The sequence below is a fragment of the Oryctolagus cuniculus genome, chromosome 12 (genome assembly GCF_964237555.1).
Source record: "Oryctolagus cuniculus chromosome 12, mOryCun1.1, whole genome shotgun sequence".
NCBI classification, from domain to species: Eukaryota; Metazoa; Chordata; class Mammalia; order Lagomorpha; family Leporidae; genus Oryctolagus; species Oryctolagus cuniculus.
Window position 1 is genome coordinate 90,615,745 of NC_091443.1, and position 23,667 is coordinate 90,639,411.

At 51.1% G+C, this 23,667-nt stretch overlaps 1 long non-coding RNA gene across 1 annotated transcript; it reads left to right on the forward strand.

Moving 5' to 3' along the window:
- The first annotated feature begins 258 nt into the window (after window positions 1-258).
- LOC138844556 (uncharacterized) lies at window positions 259-13,216 on the forward strand. Its single transcript, XR_011380488.1, has 3 exons — window positions 259-467; window positions 4,380-4,519; window positions 12,919-13,216. It is a non-coding gene; the product is annotated as an uncharacterized lncRNA (long non-coding RNA).
- The last annotated feature ends 10,451 nt before the right edge of the window (window positions 13,217-23,667 follow it).

Consider the following 23,667-nt stretch of genomic DNA (forward strand, 5'->3'; position numbering starts at 1 on the left):
GTGAGTATACTGTAGGGTTCTCCAATTGAAAAATACTCCATAGATTACGTATTCTTGTATTACATAGTATGCACTTGTATCCTTGTGTTTTCAGGCACATTAAATGAAAAGTTTTCCTAATCTTTTTATATTTTATATGCAAATATCAAAGGACCATGGGAAAGCGGCCTTCTCGCCGCCCGACCTCGGCGCGCGCCTCCTGGGCGTGCCCGGAGGCCACGCCCCCGTCACGTTTTGCGCGCTGCCTGCGCGCCGCGCGCTGCGAGTCCGCCAGCGAGGCGCGGAGGGCGATCGCACTGGCGCTCTCGCGACGGCCGCGCCGTGTAGGTGCGGCAGCGCCTGGGTCCTCGAGGCTCCGCCGCCGCTGGTGGGCGGCGCGAACGTATTTTTGGGACGAGGGGGCCATGGTGCCTGTGGGATGCCCACAGGAGTCCGATCCGAAGCTTCAAGAAGGTTGCGAGAAGCCGGTGCGAGGGCCGGGATCCGCCGTGTACCGGAGGGGGCGGCGTGGGTGGCAGGTCGGGGTGCCAGGGGAGAGGGGGCTTTGTTGGGACGAGCACCCGGCGCTTGGCATCAAGGGGACGGAAGGGGGTCCGCCGTGGGGCCTTGGGGGAGGGGCGGCCCTCGGCTCCAGCCCTTTGGGCCGGGCGCGCCCCGCCTGCAGCCGGGGTTGCCGCCGGAGACGGAGTCGCCGCGAGGTTGTTAGACCGCGAGCCCCCAGAGCTGCTGCCCGGGCTTTGGGTGCGAGGCCGGTCTCGAAGACCGAGCTAGATGCAGTCGCTTTGGGGCCACAAGTACGGGCTCCCCTTTCCTCGGCCCGCACTCCCGAGGCTCCCTCCTTCCGCCCCCAAGCAGGGAGCCCCCGAGGTGCCAAGGCTGGGACCTTGCGGCAGCGTCACCCGGCGGGGCCGGTGGCTCGGGGGGCGCGCATGCCCTGGGCACTGCTCGCCCTGGCTGGGTGCAGTGGGCGGAGAGTATGGCCCGGGCTTGGAGACTTGGGGTCTCCCCCGCCCTGGCTTTCTTCAGCGAAATGGAGGTCAGGTGCGGGCTGCTCAGCTTTTTCGTCTGACCCCTCTCTCAATGAGCAGTACGCAATTGGAAGTCTCAGAATGCTAATATGGCATTTATTGAGCGAAAAGAGCTAATTTGGGCAATGATGTTTCAGACTTACGAAAGGAAATTGCAAATAACTCCCCCCAAAAAAGTATTAACATTGATGGGAGAGGACGCTAATCTTCCATTAGCATCCATGCTTCTATTCGTTTCTTTAGAAGGAGAGGCAGAGTCGATGGGTGCACGTACCCTGGGAGGGGGCGTCGTAGTGCCTTATTGTGGAAACCGACACAAGACGGAGCTGGTTGGTGTTCACCATTTCCAGCCGCCTGGGCCTGTGCTATTTGGAGCCAGGGGTGGTGGGTTTTGTTTTGCTTGTTGAGCAGTTGTGCTGCAGAGGAGAGAGGGGGCAGACAGAGGCCTGTGTGACTCTGAGGGTGGCCTGAGGGGTGAGGCAGGGTTGTCCGCTGCCTGCTGACCCCTCCGAGGGCCTCTCTCCTTCCAGGCCTGTATGCAGGGAGCTCTTCTGGCTCAGCCCCTGCTGTGGTTACATCAGTTCTTAATCCATCCCAGATGCCAGACTTCCTGCCCCTCCCCCCCACAAATGTGGAGTGGGGTAGGGAAGGGACACACAGCCCAGACCCCACCTTTCACTGTCCTCCCAGGGACAGTGGTCTCCGGCTTGAGCTGGAACTCATTACCCCGCGGCCTCCCTCCTCTCCAGTGGTGACTCTGCTGCCTGCTTTGAAGACGGAAGGCCCTGGCACCTGCCATGCGCTGATTGGTGCCATGAGCGGCCCTCTGGGAAGCTCGCGGTGGGAGCAACAATGACCTAGGCAAAGCCACTTGCCTACTCTATTTCTTCTTTCTCCAGTTTTGAAACAATCTGGAGGAAGCAGAATTTTTATTGTATTTTATTTTTATTTATTTGAAAGGTAGAGTTACACAGAAATGGAGAAAGCAAGAGATTTTTCACTCCCCCGAATGTCCACAATGGCCAGGGCTAGGCCAGGCCAAAGCCAGGAGCCAGGAACTCCATCCAAGTCTCCCATGTGGGTGGCAGGGACCCAAGGACTTGGGCCATCATTTGCTGCCTCCCAGGCACAGTAGGAAGCCAGACTGGAAGCTTAGGTAGCATTCAGACTGGCTATGATAGTGGATTCAGGGGTCCCGAATGACAGCTTAACCCACCACACCAAAACACCCACTTCGAGTCACCAATTTTTTGCTCCTTTGAAAACATTTTTTAAGATGTATTTATTTGAAACTCAGAGTTATGGAGAGAGAGGGAGAAAGAGAGAGAGATCTTCCATTTGCTGGTTCACTCCCCAGATGGTTGCAACAGCCAGGGTTGGACCAGGCCAAAACCAAGATTCAGGAGCTGCTTCTGGGTCTCCCACGTGAATGCAGGAGCCCAAGCACGTGGGCCATCGTCCACTGCTTTTCCTAGGCCATTAGTTGGGAGCTGGAGCATTAAGTGGAGCAGATAGGACACGAACTGGTGCCCATATGGGATGCTGGTGTCACAGGCAGTGGCTTTACCCACTATGCCACAACACCAGCCCCGAAAACATTTTTCAATTTAATTTATTTTTCGTTTTACTTGAAGGGGAGAGAGATGGAGAGAGATCTTCCATTGTTGGTTCACTTGCCAAATGCCCATGACAGCTGCACCTGGACCTGGCCAAAATCAGCATCCAGGAACTCCCTCTGGGTCTCCCAGGTGGGGGTCGGATTCCCAAGTGCCTGGGCCATCACCTGCTGCCTCCCAGGGCTCCGGTTTGCAGGAAGCTAGAACCGGAAGCAGAGGCGGGGCCAACTCCCAGCACTCTGATGTGGAATCTGGGCGTCCCAAGTGTCTTAGCTGCTCGACAGATGCCCACTGCTGCTGCTTGTCTTGGATACCGTGGGGCCTGTTTTCACGCAGGTGGCTTTAACTGGGTTTGTGTAACTGAAGGCCAAGGTTAACATGCACTTACATGGCCAGGAAGGGACACGCCTGTTATCTCAGCTTGGCCTAAACCCTTGCCCCTTAGGGTCAACACGGGATATTCTGATGTCTGTTTTCTTTGAGTATCCTGGAAGATAAGCATAGGGGGTCCTCACAGATCTCTGCCTCCGAGACTAACTGTCCAACAGAGATGGAATAGGGGAGTTCAGTGGGCAGAGCCCTGAGGCGCTCTCTCCAGACCCTTGGCTGTTGTCTTGCCCTGGAAGCCCAGTTGCTTTGTTAAGGGCTCATTATGATTCATCAGGACCCTTTCCTCCAGGCACCCCAGGGTGGCCTAAGAGTGCAAGGTACTTAGGGTTAGGGTAGAGGGTGTACCCTGGAAGAGAGACTGCCCAGTCTGGGTGCCCAGTCTGCCAGCCCCTCTCTGGCTCTGTCACATCCACCACGTTGGGTGTGTGGGGTTGGGGGAGAAGCGTGACCCTCCTAGGGTCCTCCCTGCCCTGGAGTCCAGAGACCACTGCTCCCCGAGGCTACGCCGACAGCAGCTGCGGTGCAGGGAGACTGCAGTGGCTTTTAGCCGGCAGGGCCCGCATTTATGCCCCAGCCGCTGTCCTGATTAGCAGGGTCGCCCGTAGCTGGCCCTTTCCATTGCTGAGCCTTGGTGTCTTCTCTCAAAGGGAGGCGACAATTTCCCTGCTTGCTCTCCAAGGCTGTGAGGCCCAGTGAGAAATCCAGCTGGGGAGCGCTGCAGTGGCAAGGATAGGAGTGATTTTATGACCCATATCCATCCGCGCCCTGGCGGTTACCGCCCCCCTTACCTGGCGAGCAAGGCGTTTGTGCCTGTGGAACAGACTACCAAATCCAAGCACCAAGATGAACCATCACATCATATTAATATTTTCACACCACTTAACTCTCATTAAAATGTACTTTGCTGAATTTAATATGTGATTTCAAATGACACAACATATTAAGTGCTTAATATACTAGAAATTATGAAACTATTATAGTCGATGCCATATGAAATAATTAGACTGAATTAAACTTTAGCACCCAAGTGAAGGAAAGACTTCAACTCCCAGCGTCTCAAAGTAGCTTAAGCCATCGCTGTAATCCCCAAAATAGATGTTCAGAAATTAGGATCTTTAAATAAAAACTGGAACCGCGTCTATGCTTGCACGCTGGGCATTGGTGATGTGGAGCACCATTGCCTTGGGGAAGTGAGGGGTCCTGGGACCCTTCCCAGGGAGGGGCGACAAGATTAGGACTTCAGCTGGCCCCCCCCCAACTCTGGGGCCTGTCTGGGGGGCTGGCTCTGGTGACTTGCAGTGAAGCCTTCTGCTGAGTGACAGATTGGTCATCTTTGCCTCAACAGATCCGCCTTGTTTCGCATTGATTGCTTCCTGCGTGCGAGCCACTTTTACTTACTTCCTCATTTAATCCTCACACTGCATCTGTAGTGAGCCACCATTTTCTGGGGCTCAGAAAGATGAATCATCTACGACCTTAAAATCTGCAAGTGCTCACCCACTGCTTCCATCTGAATATTCGGCTCCCCAATTGGTGTGTGCACATGTGTGTGTGTGTGTGTGTGTGTGCAAGGAGTCTTCATGAAAATATGCTTATGAAAAAACTGCATGGATTTCAAATCTCTGTACTGAAATAAACTCATTAACTTGTAACATGACTGAACAAGATCTAGTTTGGGACACCAAGAAGGCTACGACATCAGTTTAAAAAGGTCCCTATCAGGAGCCAGTGCTGTGGCACAGTAGGTTAATCCTCTGCCTGTGGCGCCAGCATCCCATATGGGCGCCAGGTTCTAGTCCTGGCTGCTCCTATCCAGCATCTCTGGGAAGCAGTAAAAGATGGCCTAAGTGCTTGGTCTCACTGCACCGGGGTGGGAGACCTGGAAGGAGTTCCTGGCTCCTGGCTTTGGACCGGCCTATTAGGGGGTGAACCAGCAGATAGAAGACCTTTCTCTCTGTCTCTCCCTCTCTCTCTCTCTCTGTAACTCTACTTCTCAAATAAATAAATCTTAAAAAAAAAAAAAGAATCCCTATCAAATCAGTTGAGTCAGAGGAAGCAGATTCTGCTCAAACTGAAGCAAGAGCATCACATTTATGGTGAGTGGGGTGGAAGAGGTTCTGTGAAGAGGTGCGACAGTGCCTCCAAGAATCAGCAGTTGACAAAGAATCACAGGACCAGATGTTGAAGATGACGCTTGCAACAGACCACCCATATCAGCATACAAGGAAAACAATTAGCGTTATTTGTGCCCTGATGGGAGAGGACGGACAATTTAACAGCACAAGGAGGAACCAACACCAGAGGCATCTCAGTGGGTTCAGCTGACACAGTTCTGAGAAACGGAGGTCGGGCGAGCTTTCTGCTTAACGGGTGCCGAAACGGTTGCACCCAGATCCGCCGCAGGGAAAAGCAGAGCTTTCAATGGAAGCTTTAACCAAGGGGGATGAAGATGCTAAAGCAGTTTTCTGAAGAATTGTAACAGGGGACGGAGCACGGGTCTCCCAGCATGGTCCTGAAGACCAAGCACAGTGGAAGCAATGGCTACCAAGCGGTGAGAGCTTCAACAGAGAGTCCTTCTCCACCGCGACAAGGCTCCTGCTCATTTGTCTCATCAGACGAGGACAATTTTGTGAGAATTTCAATGAGAAGATGTCATGAGGCATCCACCTTGCAGCCCTAATTTGGTTCTTCCTGACTTCTTTCTTCCTTAATCTTAGAAAAATCACGAGTGATAGGTGTTGCTGTATCACAAGTCACCTGCATCCCATAGCAGAGTGCCTGCTTCGAGACCAGGCTGCTCCACTTCGGATGCAGCTCCCTGCTAATGCACCTGGGAAGGCAGCAGGTGGTGGCCCAAGTACTTGGGCCCCTGCCACCCATATAGGAGAGCTGCATGGAATTCATGGCTCCTGGCTTCAGCCTGGGCCAGCTCCAGCTGTTGTGGATATGTGGGGAGTAAGCCAGGGGGTGGAAGATCTCTCTCTGCCTCTCTCTCTCTTTCAAATAAATAAATAAATCATACAAAATCATTGAACAGAACCCATTGTTCTTTAGTTAATGATGTAAAAAGACTGCATCGAGGTGGTTAACCCCCAGGATCTTCCATTCTTTAGGGATGGAACCAAGTGGCTGATATCCTACTTGAACTTGATGGAACTTAGGTTGAGAAATAATATTTTTCCATGAACTATTTGAAGTCCCCTCATATATATGTATGTGTCACTTCCTATTTTATTGAGTCAGTGGCTGAATCCACGACTCTGCTATCTGAGAGCGGCATAGCACGGATCTATCACATTCCAGTCCTGGAGGTCAGGACCGTGACCTGGGAGTTCCACCTCAAACTGAACACACACAGCCTGGATAACATACCCAGGAAGTGCTCTGCGAGTACTTCCTGTTCATTCAAAAGGAGTAAATTCACCACCTCCTGAGGTATTCAAACATATACCTTTGTGTAGCTTTCTATCTTAGGAAACACTAATTTCTGAACTAAGACCTCATGTCTCAGTTACTCTTATTTGTTCAACTTTTTATTTTGGTGGAGCATTAAGCCTTTGATTATACTGTAAATTCAAAATATGTAACCACAAAAATAATAAATAAAATATTAAGGTAAAGAAAAGATTAGGTCTTGGGCTGGTGCTGTGGCATAGCGGGTAAAGCCGCTGCCTGCAATGCCAGCATCCCATATGGGCACCGGTTCGAGTCCTAGCTGCTCCATTTCCGATCCAGCTTTCTGCTATGGCCTGGGGAAGCAGTAGAAGATGGCCCAAGTGCTTGGGCCCCTGCACCCATGTGGGAGACCTGGAAGAAGCTCCTGGCTTTGGATCAGCGTAGCTCCGGTCATTGCGGCCAATTGGGAAGTGAACCAGCAGATGGAAGACCCTTCTCTCTCTCTCCCTCTCTGCCCTTCCTTCTGTCTCTGTGTAACTCTTTCAAGTAAATAAATAAATCTTAAAAAAAATAAAAGAAAAAAAATCAGGTCTGTCGGGGCCAGTATCTAATGTGAGTGCCAATTCAAGTCCTGGCTGCTCCACTTCCAATCCAGCTCCCTGCTAATATGCCTGGGACAGCTGTGGAGAATGGCTCAAGAGCTTGGCCCCTGAACCCATGTGGGAGACCTTGATGGAGCTCCTGACTCCTGACCTTGGTCTGGCCCAGTCCCTCTCCACTCTCTGTTTCTGTTTCTCCTTAACCCTCTGTTACTCTCTCAAATAAATCAATCTTTTTAAAAAAATTTAGGTCCATCTCTTATAATAGAAAACCAAGCGTTCCCAAGAAGGTTTCTTTCTCCTTGGCCTGAAGCAGGCTGACTGTCAGGTCCTGTGTGATGGCTCTGCCAAGGCGGGCAACCGCGCTGGGGCCCCAGGGTCCAGGGTCCAGGCACCAGGAAAGAGGAAGGTGGGAAGGGCAAGAGAGGGGCCCAGGACTTCCCACACCACCTGCCGCTTGGCGACTGATTCTCCCAGCTGTGCTCTCTTCCTCTCTGCAGAGCAGCAGTAAGGGAGGGTGAGACACAGCTTCTGATGGCACACAGCGTCCCAGGGACCATGCTGGACGTATTAGATGTGTATTTACCTTCATCTGTTCGAAAGGCAGAGCCAGAGAGAGAGCAGAGATCTTCCATTCACTGCTTCACTCCTTAAGTAGCCACAACAACCAAGGCAGGGCCAGGCCGAAACTGGGAGCCAGGAGCCAGGACCTCCATCCAGGTCTCTTTCAGGGATACCTGGGATACTAGTGCTTGAGCCATCATTTATTGTCTCCCAGGTGCATTAGCAGATGGCTGGATCAGAAGTGGAGCAGCCAGAACTTGAACCAGCATTCCAGTATGGAATGTGGGCATCCCAGGTGGTGCCTTAACCTGCTGTGTGCCACAATGCCTCCAATGATGGGCCAAAGCCAGGAACCAATTCAGGTCTCCCCTGTGTGTGGCAAGACCTGACGACTTGAGCCATCACCTACTGCATCCCAAGGTGTGCTTTATTTAGCAGGAAGCTAGAATTGGAAGCAGGGCTTGGAATCAAACTCACCCTCTGGGATGGGATGCAGGCATCCCAAGTGGCATTTTTATCACTCTACCAAACTTCCACTACTTTTTAAAAATATAAATGCATTTCATCAGTTTGAATCTTTTTTTAGGAATAAGGGTTTTTTTTAATTATGTACATAAGGGAACAGATTTCATCTATTTCATATATGCAGTTTCAAGAACATAATGATAGGGACCAGCACTGTGGTGTAGTGGGTTAAGCTGCCGCCTGCAGCACCAGTATCCTACATAGGCACCGGTTCCAGTCCTGGTTGCTCCACTTCCAATCCAGCTCCCTGCTAAATGTGCCTGGGAAAGCAGCAGAAGATGGTCCAAAGTTCTTGGGCCCCTGCACCCACGTGGGAGACTTGGAAGACACTCCTGGCTTCAGATCAGCCCAGCTGCAGCCATTGTGGCCATCTGAAGAGTACACTAGTGGTTGGAAGATCTCTCTCTCCAGCTCTGTCACTCTACCTTTCACATAAATAAATCTTTTTTAAAAAAGAACATAACGATACTTCCCACACTCTCCTCACTCACAGTTTGAGTTTTTAAAATGTTTATTTATTTATTTGACAGGCAGAGAGACAGAGAGATTTGCTATCCACTGGTTCCTCTGTAGATGACTGCTACAGCTGAGGCTGGGCCGAACCGAGGCCAGGAGCTGGAAACTCCAGGTCTCCTACATGGGTGGTGGGAATCCAGTACCTGAAGCATCTCCATCGGCTCCCAGTGTCTGGATCAGCAAGAAGCCAGAGCCAGGAGCTGGAGCCAGGAATTGAACCCAGGACTCCCATGTGCAACGTGGGAGACTTATTTACTCCTTTAGTGCTAGCTGATACACGGTGCAGTAAGGTGGACGCATTGTAGTAATTAAATCATACTAAAACTGTTGGAAGGTCTTTGGCTTTTAATAGGGAAGTGTAATGCATTTTAATTTATTCTGGCATGCTTGATCTTACTTATTTTGGTGTTCCTTTGCCTTTCTATCATAATATTTGCTGTAACTTGGAAAGTATACAGCCTATTGTTTTCTTTTTAAAGATTATTTATTTATTTGAAAGTCAGCGTTGCAGAGAGAGAAAGAGAGAGATCTTCCATCTGCTGGTTCACTCCCCTAATGGCTGCAACAACCAGGGCTGGGCCAGACAGAAGCCAGGAGCCAGGAGCTTCATCCAGTTCTCCCATGTGGGTGCAGGAGCTCAGAGGACTTGGCCCATCTTTCATTGCTTTCCCAGTTACATTAGCAGGGAGCTGGATCCGGAGTGGAGCAGCCAGGACTCAAAGTGGCATGCATATGGGATCCCGGCGCTGTAGACAGCAGCTTAGCCCACTGCACCACAGCGCCAGCCCCAGCCAATTATTTTAATTCTTGCCAGCACTTTCATAATCTTTTTTGCCTCCCTTAAAATACAAGGTGAGAAATCTTTCAATCTCCTGCTTCCATGCCTATCCACCAGAGGTCCAGGTTATCATATCTCTCTTATTAAAAACTACGTAAATCTTCTTTTTCCAAAAATTGCTTCTGGGGCCAGCGTTGTGGCGGAGCAGGAGAAGCCACCACCTGCAGCGCTGCCATTCCTTGTGAGCCCTGCTGCATGTCCCGGCTGCTCACTTCCGATCCAGCTCCCTGCTGGTGGCCTGGGGTGAGAAACAGCCTCACCCATCCACACTCAACAGATGGACTCACTCAGGAAGTGCAGCAAAAGCAACACGATTAATGATATTGCAACATGGGTTCTTGGTGACCCAGCACACCAAGGGTCCAGCACACCAAGGAGGTCCAGCACACCAAGGAGGTCCAGCACACCAAAGTGACCCAGCACACCAAGGGTCCAGCACACCAAGGAGGTCCAGCACACCAAGGGTCCAGCACACCAAGGGTCCAGCACACCAAGCTATTTATTTCTTAGCATGCAGGTCCCGCCCCTGGTTCCTCATTGGCTGAATAACTACAGGGTTACAATCTTCCTGGCATTTGCTCCAGCTGTTTTGCCTATTAACATCCTGTTTGCCTAAGAACTTCCAGATGCAAGAGCAGCCTTATTTTGAAAATGAACCACATGTTTACTTCCCACACTGGGAAAAAGCAGTAGAAGATGGTCCAGGTATTTGGACTCCCGCCACCCAAGTGGTAGACCCTGATGCAGCTCCTGGCTCCTGGCTTCAGCCTAGCTCGGCCCTGGCTGTTGCAGCCACTTGGGAAGTGAACAAGCGGATTAAAAGATTCTCTCTCGTTCTCTTTGTCTCTCTGTAACTATTTCTATTTCTTTAAAAAAAAAAGATTTTATTTATTTATTTGAGTGGTAGAGTTACAGACAGTGAGAGGGAGAGACAGAGAGAAAGGTCTTCCTTCTGTTGGTTCACTCCCCAAATGGCCGCAACGGCTAGAGCTGTGCCAATCCAAAGCCAGGAGCCAGGTGCTTCCTCCTGGTCTCTCACATGGGTTCAGGAGCCCAAGCACTTGGGCCATCTTCTACTGCTTTCTCAGGCCACAGCAGAGAGCTGGATCAGAAGTGGAGCAGCCTGGACTAGAACTGGTGCCCATATGGGATGCCAGCGCCGCAGGCAGAGGATTAACCTACTGCGCCACAGCTCTGGCCCCTCTGTAACTATTTCAAATAAATAAATATTTTTTTTTTTAAAGTTAGTTTTGAATTGGGCATCCAAATTTTAACAGTGTTGATGATAGTTATTTATGCTGAATTCACTGTATTTAAGTCATTTGGGGCTTGCGTTGTGGTGCAGCAGGTTAAACTGATTCAAGTCCTGGATACTCTGCTTCCAATCCAGCTCCCTGCTAATGTGCCTGGGAAGGCAACAGCAGATTATCCAAGTAGTCAGGGCCCTGCCCCCGGTATGGGAGACCAGGATGAAGTTCATGGCTCTTGACTCCAGCCTGACCTGGACATGGTTCACTTTGGGGAGTGAACCAGCAGATGGAAGATTTCTCTGTCTCTGTGTTACTCTGCTTTTCAGTAAATAAATAAATATCTCCTAAAAGTCATTTCCATATGTACTATTTGCTTCAGTTACTATTGCCATACAATAAATTACTCCCAAAGTCAATGGTTTAAAAACAAGAATGATTTATTATCTCTTGCCTTTGCTATGCATTGGAATTTATTTCATTTTAAAGACTGATTTATTTATTTGAAAGGCAGAATTACAGAGTGGCAGAGGCAGAGAGAGAGAGAGAGAGAGAGAGAGATTGATTTTCAATCCATTGGTTCACTCCTTAAATGGCTGTAACTGCCGGAAACTAGGTCTCCCAAATAAACAGCAGAGACCAAGGCCTTGAGCCCTCATCTACTGCCTCTTAGGGTGTGCATTCAGCAGGAAGCTGGATCAGAAGGATGGAGTAGCTGGGATTTGATCCCAGATACTCCAGTGTGGGACTTGAGTATCCCAAGCAGCTTAACCCGCTGAACCACAATGCCTTCCCTCCCCTTCCTTTTTTATTTATTTATTTATTTTTTTATTTTTATAGGCAGAGTTAGACAGAGAGAGACAGAGAGAAAGGTCTTCCTTTTTCCTTTGGTTCACCCCCCAAGTGGTCGCTACAGCTGGCGCGTTGCGGCCACTGCACAGAAGCCAGGTGCCCCCTCCTGGTCTCCCATGCGGGTGCAGGGCCCAAGCACTTGGGCCGTCCTCCACTGCCTTCCTGGACCACAGCAGAGAGCTGGCCTGGAAGAGGAGCAACCAGGACAGAACCGGTGCCCCAACCGGGACTAGAACCTGGAGTACTGGCGCCGCAGGCGGAGGATTAGCCTAGTGAGCTGCGGCACCGGCCTCCCCTTCTTTCTTATTTAAAAAATTATAAAAGTAGGCCGGCGCCGCGGCTCTCTAGGCTAATCCTCCGCCTTGTGGCGCCGGCACACTGGGTTCTAGTCCCGGTCAGGGCGCCGGTTCTGTCCTGGTTGCTCCTCTTCCAGTCCAGCTCTCTGCTGTGGCCAGGGAGTGCAGTGGAGGATGGCCCGAGTGCTTGGGCCCTGCACCTGCATGGGAGACCAGGAGAAGCACCTGGCTCCTGGCTCCTGCCATCGGATCAGCGCGGTGCGCTGGCCGCAGTGCATCGGCCACGGCGGCCATTGGAGGGTGAACCAACGGCAAGGGAAGGCCTTTCTCTCTCTCTCTCTCTCTCTCTCTCTCTCACTGTCCACTCTGCCTATCAAAAAAATTTTTTTTTAAATTATAAAAGTAACACAGGGCCACTGTAGACAATTTGAACATTTAAAAAATAAACCCTAAAAACAAACAGCAAAGATAAAGAAAATTCTTCCTAGTCCCAACTTCTAGAGGTAGACAGTGTCAGCAGTTTGGCATTATGTATTTATGTAGATTTTTCTTTACATGTCTCATCATATATCATTTCTATAAGATGGGGTCATAGTATCCATATTATTTCTTTTTGGAAAAAAAGTAATGTTTATTTATTTTATTTGAAAGGCGAAGTTACAGAGAGAGAGCGAGAGAGAGAGAGAGAGAGAGAGAGCGATATCTTCCACCCACTGGTTCACTCCCACAAATGGCTGCAACAGCCCAGGGCTGGGCCATGCAGAAGCCAGGAGCCAGGAGCTTCTTCCAGGTCTCCCACAGGGGTGCAGGGGCTCAAGCACTTGGACCATCCTCCACTTCTTTCCCAAGCATAACAGCAGGGAGTTAGAGCAGAAATGGAGCAGCTGGGACTCGAACCGGTGTTCACAGGGGATGCTGGCATCGCAGGCAGTGGTTTAACCCACTACACCACAGTTCAGGCCCCCGTATTCTTTCTGAACTTGCTTGAAGGAACGGATTTCTTTAGTACTCCCCTTTTGCAAATGACCTGGGTGTGTTTTCTCCTGCCCAGCTGCACCTGGTGTCTTCACACCTGAGATCATTTGACGTCTCCATCCTCAAATGGCAAACCCACTGGGGAGGATCTTCTTCAGTGACAGCCTTTCACAGCCCCAGCAGGCACGTCTGGGGACCGCAGACACTCGTCCCAGTGCTTTCCTGCCTCATCCTGCAAGAAGCCACTTTTGTCTCCATTTGCACACTGATTTCAATATTCCTGCACGATACATGCCTTTCTTGCATTGTCTCTTGAGCTAGTGTTAGCATTTCACTAATGGATTAAATAAAATCTTTCCCATATGTTCATTTTATATCTGCATGAGAGTAGTGATCTTCCTTTATAAAAAAAATATTCTTCAACAGTCTTTTCCTGAAAAGTCGAGAAATGCTGTTGAGAAACAGCACTGTGTATGACAATATGGAAGGCATGATTTTTTTTAAGATTTATTTATTTGAAAGGCAGAGTTACAGAGTCAGAGGCAGAGAGAGAGAGAAAGAGAGAGAAAGAGAGAGAGGTCTTCCATCCACTGTTACTCCACAAATGGCCACAGTGGCTGGAGCTGGGCCAATCTGAAGCCAGGAGCCAGGTGCTTCTTCCTGTCTCCCATGTGGGTGCGGGGACCCAAGGACTCGAGCCATCCTCCACTGCTTTCCCAGGCCATAGCAGACAAGTGGATCAGAAGTGGAGCAACTGGGACTAGAATCGGCGCCCACATAGGATGCCGGTGCCGCAGGCGGCGGCTTTACCCGCTATGCCCCAGCGCCGGCCCTGGCAGGCATGATTTAATGCTGCCCGATGCACAGCAGAATGCAATACATGGACATGGAGTGATTAAAGCCACATTCAACATTCGTCCTGGAAAAGGAAGACGGGGAAAAATATGCCAAGATGTGCTAAAACTGTTTGATATTTTTCTTTTCTATTTTCCCAAAATTTAAAAATGCGGAAGATACTACATTTGCTGGAGAAATCCAGTGAGGCCAACTAAAGTCTAATCCCTGGCTTTGCTGGTGGATTCCACCGCTTCCTGGGCGCAGGGACCAAGCCGGGTCGGCATCCTGTAAGTGAGCACCAGTTCCAGTCCCAGGTGCTCCACTTCCCATCCAGCTCCCTGCTAATGCACCTGGGAAAGCAGCAGAAGACGGCCCAAGTGCTTGGGCCCCTGCTACTCCCATGGGAGACCTGGATGGTGTTCCAGGCTCTGGGATTCAGCTGGTCCACCCTTGGCTGTTGCAGCCATTTGGGGAGTGAACTAGCAGGTAGAAGACTTCTCTCTGTCTCTGTCATTCCCCCCGCCCCATTCTCACTGCCTTTCAAATAAATAAAAATATTAAAATAAAGAAAATAAAAGACCCAGTCAAGGTTCCAGCATGGCCAGCTGTATCTCTAGTGTCCCCCACGGCCCCTGCCCTGCCACTGGAAGCCACGTGGCTCAGTGGGAAGGAGAGGACACAGTGCACGACAAGCCAGTCGGAGCCTGCTAAGCACCCGGGTCCCGTCATCTCTCCCAAAGTCTAGTGGTGCTGAGTCTGCCCAGGCAACGTCTGGCAAGGTGGACAGAGGACTCTGGGAAGTGGGCAGATCAGAGAGAGGGATAGAACAGCCTTGGGAGGTCTCAGAGAGTGTATTTCTTTGAAAGACAGAATTTCAGAGAGAGGGAGAGACAGAGAGAGAGAGAGAGAGAGAGAGAGAGAGAGAGAGAGAGAGAGAATCTTCCATCCACTGGCTCAACAACCAGGACTGGGCCAGACTGAAGCCAGGGGCCAGAAAATCCATCCGGGTCTCCCATATGGGTGCAGGGACTCAAGCACTTGGGCCATCTTCCACTGCTTTCCCAGGTGCATTAGCAGGGAGCTGGATTGGAAGTAAAGCAGCCAGGACTTGAACCTGCACCACACAGGATGGGTGAACCACAACACCAGCCCCATTTCCTATGTCCTGGTGCATCGGTCTTGCATTTTCTTCAACCATTTAAGAACCTAAGTGTTCTTACCTCTTAGAAGGAGTAGAAGCCTGTGGTGGTGATGAACCAGAGCTGTCCTGAGCCCTGGCACGTGCCAATGGGCAGCCTAGGGCATGAGCCCTGCTGTCACCCAGGAAGATGGTTGTCCAGGAGGCTGGACAGCCGGGTCAGCTGGCCAGGGCCACTTCTGGGCGGCTCCCAGGCTGTCACCACGGCTTCCTCTTCTCTGGCCCTTCAGGTCACTCTCTCCAGCCAAGCCCACCGGCAGACGAAACCCAGAACCCAACCCCACCCCCAAACAGGATTCAGTGCCCCAGGGAACAAGGACACTTGGGGTCTGCCTCCCCCAGTTGTAGCCCAGGGGGCCAGGGGTCAGAGGCCGGGGACTTGTGACCTGACCGCGAAGCAGGTTCTCCTAACCTAAGTCTTTCCAGGGGGGCTCTGTGGCTGGGGTCGGGGGTGGGGGTGGGGGGACAGAGGCTGCGTGAGAAAGGGAGACGGTGCACCAGCAGAGGGGGCGCCCTGGGGTCACAGACGGAGGGACGGAGGGACAGATAGATACAACCGCCTCTGGCCCTCTGTGAGGCTCCACGGGGGCCCCCAACCTGGAGCCCAGGGCCCCCGCCTGCGGCCCACGGCGGCTGCCCCTGGGGCTCGTGACTGTGGGTGCGACTCTCAGAAAAAACGAACGCTGGGGACGCCTCGCTTCAGCCGGGAAACCTGAGGTGAGGGGCCGGGCCTCGTTCTCCCGCCCTCTTGGACGGCCACCTTGACCCTGTCCGTGCACCAAGGCAGCGTGGCACAGCGTCCGCAAGGCAGTGGCTCTGGGGAGAGGACCATCGCAGACCTTTCGTGCCCGTAACACTCGCTGATGGCTCCTCCCTCTCTTAAAACCGCGGGCCCCTGCCCGTCCTTTAAGTTCCTCGTTACCTGCTGCAAAAGCCTAAAAATAAACACAAATCCCCTTAACTGTCCTGGACGCTTTGCTTTCACAATTACAGGGGACTGGTGCAGCGGGGGCGTCTCAGCCGCGGGCTCCCCCAGGCCGGAGTCCCCTCGGCGCAGGCGGGAGCTCCCGTAAGCATCCCGGGGGGGTGGGGGTGGGGGGGGAGTGGGCGTGTGAGTGGCAGCCCCGGGAGGCGGGCCCGCCGATCTGCGGTCACTTCCGCGCGCCGCCAGCAGAGGGCGGCGGCTGCACAGAGGAGCCGAGCACACGCGCGGCCCGCCGACGCCACGCGGCGCCCCGGAGCGCCCTCCGGCGCGCGCCCCCGCGCCCGGCCGCTCGCGGGGCGCCTCCTCCCTGATGCCCCTCAGGAGACTCTCGGCTGGGCTAGCGCGGCCAGAAGCCTGGAGCCTGTGGGCCTCTGGCTTCTGCCCGGTGACACCGCCCCCTTTCCCTCACCCCTGTGTTCCGCCTGGGGGTGTCTCTGGGGCATCGCGGGGTCCCCTCAAAGGGGACCTCCCAGAAAGCGCAGGCCGTTAGTCGTGGGTCGCAGAGTTGGTAAGTGGCAGGATCCGGAGAGGAACTCACTGCTCTGTCCCCGAACCTGGGACAAAGATTGGGGAAAATAAGCCAGGGACGCGCGCCTGGGGCTCTGCATCCCCCATCAGAGCGCCTGGGTTCCAGCCCCGGCTTCGCTCAAGGTCCGGCTGCCTGCACCCGGGGGGGGCAGTGGTTAGGGCCCTGCCACCCACGTGGGAGACCCGGATTGGGCTTCTGACTCCAGGCTTTGGCCTGGCCCAGCCCTGGCCATTGCCAGCATTTAGGGAGCTTGTCGGCAGATGGAAGATCTGTCTCTCCCCCACCTCCTCCTTTCTCTTGCTCTGCCTCTCCAATAAATGTCACACACACACACACACACACACACAGAGGCAAAAATGAAGAAAATAAAATCCATCAGTAGGGGCCGGCACTGTGGCACAGCAGGTAAAGCCGCCACCTGCAGTGTCGGCATCCCATATGGGTGCTGGTTTGAGTCCTGGCTGCTCCACTTCCCATCCAGCTCTCGGCTGTAGCCTGGGAAAGCAGTAGAAGATGGCCCAAGTCCTTGGGCCCCTGTACCCACATGGGAGACTGGGAAGAAGCTCCTGGCTCCTGGCTTAGAATGGGCACAGCTCCAGTCATGTTGGCCATCTGGAGAGTGAACCAGTGGATGGAAGACTTTTCTCACTCTCTGCCTCTGCCTCTCTCTAACTCTGCCTTTCAAACAGATAAATACATATTTTTTTAAATCCATCAGGAATGCTCCCCTAAGCCCCACAGACACTGATGTTTTTCTTTCTAGTTGGTTTCTTTCTGCTCAAATTGGGTTAGCAGTAGGCTCTGTGCAGGAGGGCCTAGGCAACATTCCAGAAGTGTTCGCTCTTCTACGGAACCAAACAAGCACCATGCAGTATATTTTGTTTATCGTCTGCTGTTTTCACATGTAACAGTTCTGCATGCCAACTATTTTTTTTAATTATATCCTTGGTGATTGCCCAATATTTCATTTTATTTAAGGACAATTTATGTAAGTTATTCCCTCCCGTTGCTCCTTTAGAGTGTCTCCAGTTTTCGCTGCTAAACTAACAGTGAGATTAACCTCTTCAACCATCTGTCTTTGTCAGCATTTCTGATTCTTTCCCGAGATGGCTTTCTAGAGGTAGGATTACCAGGACAAAGAGTGCACATATTTTTCAGGCTTTGATTCAGGTTACCAAATTGCTTCCCAGAAAGATCGTGCCAATGTATACTCCCACCTGCAGTGCGTGGGAGCGCCTGTCCCAGGGCTCACAAAGCAGGGGTTTTGTGTCAGGAAGGGTGAGATCTGGACGCGAGGTTGTCGCCCTCCCCACAGTGCGGGAGAGTTTAGGATTCAGGAGGCAGAGGGGACACCTCTGGAGGCTGGAGCTGGCAGTGTGGCACAGCACAGGTTCGAGTCTGGGCTGATCCACTTCCAATCCAGCTTCCTGGGAAAGCAGGTGCTCGGGCCCCTGCCTCTCACATGGGAGACCCGGATGGAGTGCTAGACTCCCGGCTTCTGCTTGGCCCAGCCCTGGCTGTTGTGGCCATCTGGGGAGTGAACCAAGGTCTCGCATCCTCTCCCTGTGTCTCTCCCTCTCTCTGTAGTTCTGCCTTTCAAAATAAATAAATAGGGGCCGGTGCTGTGGCGTAGCAGGCTAAGCCTCCACTGCAGTGCTGGCATCCCATATGGACACCAGTTCTAGTCCCAGCTGCTCCTCTTCTGATCCAGCTCTCTGCTGTGGCCTGGGAAAGCAGTGGAAGATGGTGCAAGTCCTGGGGCCCCTGCACCCACGTGGAAGATGCATAGGAAGCTCCTGGCTCCTGCTCCGGCTGTTGTGGCCATTTGGGGAATAGTCCAGCGGATGGAAGACCTCTCTCTTAATCTCTCTCTCTGCTTCTACTCCTCTCTCTGTAACTCTACCTCTCAAATAAATAAATAAAATCTCAATAAATACATAAATATTAAAAATAAATAAGTAAATGAAAGGCCTGGAGCAGGCGTTTGGTGCAACAGCTAAGTCACTGCTTGGGACACCTACATCCCGTACTGGGGTGCGGTCTTGGCTACTCCCATTCTGATCAGCTTCCTGCTGATGCACATTCTGGGAAGCAGGAGGTGACAGTTCAAGTTCTTGAGTCCCTGCCACAAACATGGAACCCCTGGATGGAGGTCCTGGCTCCTGGCTTTGGCCTGGCCCAGCCCTGGCTGTGGTGAACTTCTGGGGAGTGAACCAGCAGATGGAAGGTGAAGGCCTCTCTCTCTCTCTCTCTGCCTTTCAAGTAGATGAAAATAAACAAAATTATTTTTAAAGTACAAAAATTGTATTATCAACACAAATAAATCGTTATCAAATGGCAAAAAAAGCAATTGATAAATCTCATCACATATTTATGATTAAAAATAACTTAGCAATTAGAACTAGGAGAGACATCTTTAAAGGCTAGATTGCAAAAACCTAATCACCTGTTCTTCTTAATGAAGAAATTTTAGGCCCTTTCTCCTTAAGATCTGGAAATAAATAAGGAATCCAACTATACTGCTGCCATTTAATATATAATAATGGGAAATTCTAGACGAAGCTATAAAGTGGAAAAAAATAAAAGATATCAAATTAGAGGAAATAAAATTATCACTATGTGAAATAATATTTTCATTGGCCTGGAAAAACAAAGAGAATCAACAGTTACACTGTAAAAGCTATTAAGAGAATTCAGTTAAGTTCACCAGACACAAGATTAACCTCAAAAATCCATAGCAATTTCCTTCCTCATTAAAAATAACTTCCATTCACAACAGCAATGAAAAGGCATTTGAAACATCTAGTAACGAACTTAATCAAGAATGTAGAAGGAATCTATGGAACAAAGTTGCTAACTCTAATAAAAGATGGAGAAATTAGCCTGAGTAAGTGAAGAGAAGTTTTTTTGTTCTTGGGTGGAATGACTTTCTAATACACGGGAATTAGCTCTTCATGAATCAATGTCCAAATGCGAAGAAATCTCAATAAAAGTTCCAGGTGTATTTTTTCAAGAATTTGCTAAATTCATTCTAAAATATATATGGACAAAAAAGACTAAACCAGCCTTAAGAGTGAAAAGTATAAGAATGAACAGGGGGCCGGCGCCATGGTGCAGTAGGTTAATCCTCCACCTGTGGCGCCAGCATCCCATATGGGTACCGGTTCTAGTCCTGGCTGCTCCTCTTCCAATCCAGCTCTCTGCTATGGTCTGGAAAAGTAGTAGAAGATGGCCCAAGTCCTTGGGCCCCTGCACCCACATGGGAGACAGGGAGGAAGTACCTGGCTCCTGGCTTCGGATCCGCGCAGCTCCAGCCATTGTGGCCATCTGGGGAGAGAACCAATGGAAGGAAGACCTTTCTCTGTCTCTTCCTCTCACTGTCTGTAACTCTACCTCTTAAATATAAAAAAAAAAAAAAGAATATTAGGAATTCTTCCTCTGGGTGTTAAGCCCACTACAAAACCATTCAGAGAGCAAACAACACAAAACAATGGCGTTAGGGTGGGCGCCACGCTCAGTGGAGTAAGCCCCTGCCTACATCCCTAACAGAGCGTCCTGGCTCAAGTCCCGGCTGCTCCATGCTTCCAATCCAGCTTCCTGCTGATGTGCCCAGGAGGCAGTGGCTGATGGCTCAATTGCTTGGGCTCCTGCCGCCCATATGGGAGACCCAAATAGAGTTGCAGTCGCCCAGGTTCAGCCTGGCCCAAGCAGGGCTGTTGCTGGTATATGGAGCGTGAAGCAGTGGATAGACTTCTCTCTCTCTTTCACTTTCACTCTGCCTTTCAAATAAATAAGTAAAACTTAACAACATTGTTTTGGCGCCCAGTGTTATAAGTTTATAGAGGTGAGGCATCACAAAGCAGTAAGAAATGCAAATTAAACCAGTTCACTATATAGAGTGACATGAAAAAGGACCCCTGCCTTACACTGAATAAAAGGTACTCGGGGGTTGGGGGGCTGCCACCTGTGATGCCAGCATCCCATATGGGCTCTGATTCAAGTCCAGGTTGTTCCACTTCTGTTCCAGCTCCCTGCTAATGCAGTGCAAGATAGCCCAAATCCTTGGGCCCCTGCCACCCGTGAGGGAGATATGGATGGAGCTCCTGGCTCCTGGTGTCAGCCTGGCCCAGCCCCAGCCATTACAGCCATTTGGAGAATGAAACAGGAGATGGAAGCGTCTCTCTTGCTCTTGCTCTCTCTCTCCTTTTCAAATAAATAAATAACTGCTTAAAAAAAAATGAATGCTGCTATCCAAAAAAGCAAGAGGAGGAAGAAAGACATGAGCCGACCTCTGTGCTCTGTCTCATAGGCGATGCCCTCCGCCAAGCCATGACACAGCCAGGAGACCCTCCCGAGGTGCTGAGTGGACACTGGCGCCACAGCCTGGGACGTGCCGGCCTCCAGGACTGCGAGCCAAACACTCCCCTGGTCTGCACAAATTACCCAGTCTGTGCTCACAGCAACACAAAATGCACTGGGACAGGTTGTTATTTTTTGAGTTTTAAAGAGTTCCTTGTATATTTTGGATACAAGGATACAACTACTTTAATCAGCTCTGTGCTTGTAAATATCCTCTCCAGGCTATGGCTTTTTCATTCTCATAACACTATCTTTTGCAGAACAGAAGTTTTTAATTTCTATAAAGTCCAACTTATCGAAATTTTTCTTTCACGAAACATGCTTTTAATGCTGCATCTAAAAATGTATAGCCAAACCCAAAGTCACTTAGCTTGTTCTCTCCCTTTCTCCTGGAAGTTTTACAGTTTTGCATTAAACATTTAGGCTGGCAACCCACTTCTATTTATGGATTTGTTTATTTATGAGACAGAGACAGATATGCAGAGGAAACGCTCCTGGTCTACTCCCCAGGTGCCCACACCGGCTGGGCCTGAGTGGGGCCTCCCCCACGAACAGAAGGAACTCGACTCCTGGAGCCACCATTCTGCTCCCGGGGTGTGCCCTGGCAGAGGCTGGAGTGAGGAGCCGGGGCCAGGCATCAGATCCAGCACTGCAAAGTGGGATGCAGGGATGTTCACCAGCATCTTAACCACTACGCCGTGTGTCCACCCTGACAATCCACTTTTTTTAAAAAAGCATCATTTTTACAATTGGCGCTTACAAGTGGTACATACTTATGGGATATTATATGATGGTTCAATGCACATATACACTGCATACTGTATGAATCAGGTAAACATATCTATCACTTCGAATGTCTATCATTTGTTTTTGATCGCCAAACTGACTTCTCCTGGCTCTCTGGAACTTCCTCAGAGGTGTGAAGCCTGGGTCTAAATTTCTTGTTTAATGTCGTCAGTCATTCCAGTGCCATATGTTGAAGAGCTCGGTCTTTTTCCATTGAATTGTTTTTGCTCCTTTGTCAAAGATCATTTGCCGGCCGGCGCCGTGGCTCACTAGGCTAATCCTCCACCTGCGGTGCCGGTATCCCAGGTTCTAGTCCTGGTTGGGGCGCCGGATTCTGTCCCGGTTGCTGCTCTTCCAGTCCAGCTCTCTGCTGTGGCCAGGGAGTGCAGTGGAGGATGGCCCAAGTGCTTGGGCCCTGCACCCCATGGGAGACCAGGAGGAAGCACCTGGCTCCTGGCTTCGGATCAGCGCAACGCACCGGCCGTAGCGGCCATTTGGGGGGTGAACCAATGGAAGGAAGACCTTTCTCTCTGTCTCTCTCTCACTCACACTATCTAACTCTGCTTGTCAAAAAAAAAAAAAAATCAGTTGCCTATTCCTGAATTAAGTTATACCTCACTAATACTGACAAAATAAAAAAAAAAAGCGTGCCCATAAAACTTGAAAAATACATATTTCCTAAAAATACAGACAAATCACGTACTGTGAACACAGTGGGGTTGTGCCACGGTGTATGAAGGTGTGGAATGGATACAGAAGAATGGATAAATGAATGAATGATCAGAAGAAGTGAGGGGTCTTGGACAGGCCAGTGATGACAGTTTTGGCAGACTGACAGTGGCTATGAAAATCTCTCCTGGGCCACTTCGATAGAAACTACATTTCCCAGCCTTCCTTTCTACTCTGTGTGACCATGTGACCACACTGTCACCAATGAGCTGTGAGCAGACGTGATTATGCAACTTCCATGCCATTTTCTTAAAGATGCGCACTCTGAGCTCTGTCCTCGCCTGCTCACTCAGGGTCGCGATGGGAGCAGCCATGGATCCGAAACCCTGCACTGAGGACAGTGCACCTGCCTCGCTCGATGGGAGCCCGCACGACGGTGAGAAGCCACGCACGACGTGGAGGAAGCGAGAGCCTCCTCTCTCGAGGCAGTTTTCTGCACCAGCCCTGTGCTAACTGGCAGAGCGGGGATAACGAAAAGGGCTGAGTGAGATCAGGAATTGTTCTGCCCCCCAAAAAACCCCTTCCCGCCCAACCCTCCCAAGATCCTCACTCTACAAGGCTCTGACAACACTTGTTGGCCTGGTGCCCTGGAGGCCTGCCCGTGTATTCTGGAACGGCCTGCATTGGTATTTATGGCATTCTCTGGCCAAAGGGCACGTATCCAAGTTCTGTTTCTGGTCCAAAAGACAAGAGTGAGCAGCCCCCTCCTACCCGCCCCTCCACCCCCACCCCCACCCCCACCCCGCACACACATGGATTCTGGGCATACAAAGGAGAGGCGGGCAGTCTTACACAGGTGGGAGGCTTAGCCTGCACATTCGGCTAACACAAACATGTCCATCCTTCATCATCGTATTCCTTAAAAAAAAAAAAAAGGCATTTATTTGAAAGGCAGAGTGACAGAGAAAAGGGAGAGCCAGAGGGAGAGAGATCTTTCATTTGATGATTCACTCCCCAAATGCCCCCAACAGCCATTGCTGAGCCAGGCTGAAGCCAGAAGCCAGGAACCTCATCCAGGTCTCCCACGTGGGTGGTGGGGCCAAGCACTTGGGCCATCACCTGCTGCCTCCCAGGCGCATTAGCAGGGAGCTGGATCAGAAGCAGAGTCGCAGAAACTCTAAGTAGCACTCTGGTATGAGATGCAGGGATCCCAAGTAGCACCATAATACCCAGTCCCACAGCTGGTGCTGTGCTGTCGCAGATTAAGCAACCTGTGGTGCCAGCACCCCATAAGGGTGCCAGGTGCTCCACTTCTGATCCAGCTCCCTGTTAATGGGTCTGGGAAAGCAGTGGAGGATGGCCCAAGTCTTTGGGCCCCTGTACCTGTGTGGGAGACCCGGAGGAAGCTCCTGGCTCCTGGCTTCAGATCAGCCCAGCTCCAGCCGTTGTGGCCATCTGGGGA